The following is a 3,265-nucleotide window of genomic DNA, read 5'->3' on the forward strand; positions in this document are numbered from 1 at the left end:
ATGGGTTTTAATTTTAGCTTCTGAAGCTTCGCAAAAAAAAATTTATAGTGAAAATGCAACGATGACCTGTTTGAAGCCACAAAATCCCTACAAGAGGAGGATATGAGGGTCATTATTCATATGAATGTCTTGAGTTGAGAGGGTCCTCTACAAGTGAACGTTGGAGGGATTTTAGGAGCAATTTTTTATTATTAATTATTGACTATTCAATGACCACAAACAATTATGAGTGCCATGCCACAACCCCATATATGGTTTTAGGCTACTAACTAGGGTTACTAACTTCAAACATGAATATCTCCCAAACTGTGAAGAATTACTTGGCATGCCATATATCAACAAAAACATCTCGACGAGTAGAATCCATCCAGAAGATCCTTGACTCAAAATAGAGTAAGTTGTCAAGTCAAAATACCGATGCAAGATCCGGGTAGCCCCTGGTGCTGCTTGGGTTGACATCAATGAAAACCATTGATCAACAAATCTGTATGTATGTATAGTCTGCAATAGTTTTTTCATCGCTATTTAAATAATTAGATAACTTGTTGAATGTAAAAACAAGTATGAGATGGTAAACCAATGATTGCAGTAGGATTTCTGATGTGTAGATTCAAAAATTTTCACATGGTATCAGAGCATTGCAGATCATAGGAGACTGAAGACACCAACCGAGAAGTCTAGAGAATTTGCTGCAGAGAAACAACTGTCTTGAGTGACAACGTTGTTTTAGAGGCAGAGGAGTAGCTATAGGAGTGATGCAGAGGCTGATGCAGTGCATGCGTTAGCATTTCGAGCCTGTAGAGGGTGACACAGTACCCGAGAGGAGCTCACGCAGTGATTGCGTCATCTCTCTAGACCAGCGCAGAGCATGAGAGGCTCAATTCAATTAGTCGCCAGGGCTGGAGAAGCAGTGCAAATTTAATCAGTGGAGCTAGTGGGACGCTATTGCTATTGGTGCAGAACAGTGTCTGTGGAGACAAAGTTGAGGTAGAGGGAATCACTGCCTTAACAGATTTCTAGCCAAATAAATCTAGATCCGGGTTGCAGTAGCAAAGGAGGATTGGAGTGCAGTGATTTGACATTTGGTGGAGGATTTTCGTGAAGGAAATCAGGACTTAGAGGGAGTCTAGAGGAGCTTGTTCCTTAGAGGGTTTCTTGCGCCAAAGAAATCCAGATCCAAGTCTTGTTGGATTAGTAGCAAGAGAGGGAGAAGAGAACCTGTTCTATATTTGTTGAGTAGAGATGGCAGTTAATGGACTGAGGGATCAGGATAGATTGGATGGAGCTTCCAATTTTGTCATCTCGAAGGCTAGGATCCTAGTAGTCATGGACAAAAATTGCATCATGGACTATGCCTTGAAAGTAGTTGTTGTTCTGGTCGACGCTGATCCATTAAAGAAATACGAGCAGGCCTAGGCGAAGGCCAAGTGCATGATCCTAGACAGGGTCAAAGATCATGTAGTACCACACATTGCTGAGAAAGAAACAACAAGGGAGATGTGGGAGATGCTGACCACCTTGTACCAGGGCACTTCCATCCAACAGAATATGCTATTAGAAAATCAGCTGAGACAATACCAGATGCAGAAGGGAGAAGAGATTGATCCCTTCCTCGTTAGGTTGCAAGGGATTAAAGACCAGTTGACTTTCGTGGGGTCTACACCAAATCCTGAGTTCATGGTCAGGACTGCCCTGAATGTAGTCACCGAGGACTGGGAAACATTTGTCCAAAGTATCTTGGGTAGAGCGACTCTCCCCAGTTGGGAGGAGATATGGGCAACTCTTTGACAAGAAGAGATCTGGAGGTTGACCAAGGCGGGGGGTAGTGACAAAGGAGCCCGGGTCAAGGAGGAGGAGGAGGATGCAACTCTCGCATCATCGGGACAACAACAACAGTAGAAGTAGAAGAAGAAGGATATTTCCAAGGTCAGATGCTTCAAGTGTGGGGAACTTGGACATCATGCCACTCAGTGCCCCAAAAGAAGGGCAAGGAGGAAGCTTCTGAATCGAAGGCTACTCCAACGAAAGCTGACAGGGAAGGTGAGGATGACGATTGTGCCATGAGTGCTCATGCGCCTCTAAAGAAGAGGTGGGGCGACATGGAGTTGTAGTCAAGAGGACTGAATGTGGGCAAGATCTTTAAGGTGCCCAAACTCTTGGATCACATACGGCTACGGGAGCCCTTAACGAAAGTAGCAAAATGATGGGTGTCAGTTGAAGCGAGGTAAGATGGAGCAACAGTGACAGAGCTAGAGTGCCAAAATCTGAGGCAGTGCAGTGGATGTTGTAGCAATGTGAGAGGCATAGAGCAGTTTGCAGTAGCGTAGTAGCAGCAGATGGTCAGCACAGATTAGCCGCAGAGGTAGCTTCAGCATCACGAGGCATCCATACTGACCAGCATGTTAGTTTTGGGTGAAATTTTAGTTGCTTACTTCTCAGCAACTAAGTTGCAGTGCAGCAGTTAGCAGTGGCAGTGCTATGGGTAGCATGAGGCAGCATTTTGAGAGCGAGCCGCAGTACAGATGTAGCATTGATAGTGGTAGAGTCATGGGCAGTAGTACAAGAAGCAGCAATGCAGTGGATGTAGGGTATTAGGCCAAGCATCAATAGCATAGAGGACCGATGCGATGGATTAGTGTAGTACTTCTGTTGAGAAGTGTTACTAGAGCATATTCATCGCTAAGAGGGAGTGTTGATTTTGGGTAGCATTAGATGTGCTCAAGCTCCAAAATTTTGTGGATGGGCTAGAATACATGAGATCTCCAAAACCTATAAATCATTTGGAGAAATTCCACACGTATGAAGAGTTGTTAAAATAATTAATATTTTGAATGGCTTCCTAAGTCTAAACTTAGGAAAATAAAAATATTAATGGGTATTAATAAGAATATGGGTGAGAAACTTCTAAGTGATGAGGATCAAGTCTGTTTTAATCTTAGTCGTTGATTAGGGACTTAATCTCCGTCGTTGATTCATCAACAAGAAAAGTATAAGAAGAGACTTGAGGGTCAGTTGAAGATACACTTGAGAGATCAGTCATTTCGATGTTCTGAGCTGGGAGGGCTGAAGTTGAAGCTTCTGAGGGAAAATCAATCCAGCAGAGAAGTGAAGAGGCAAGATGCTAGCCCACACAAAGCAGATTGTGCTAAGATTTTCACAGTTCTTGCCAAAGTCAGCCATTCAGTGGATCAGTTGAGACTTGGAGAACGAGGTAAACCCTCGTATGCATTTCTTGCTGCCAAGATTTCTCTGAAAGGTTAGCCAG

The sequence above is a fragment of the Pinus tabuliformis genome, chromosome 7, assembly GCF_031772625.1.
Source record: "Pinus tabuliformis cultivar Carrire ecotype Pingquan chromosome 7, CPIR1, whole genome shotgun sequence".
Taxonomy (NCBI): Eukaryota; Viridiplantae; Streptophyta; class Pinopsida; order Pinales; family Pinaceae; genus Pinus; species Pinus tabuliformis.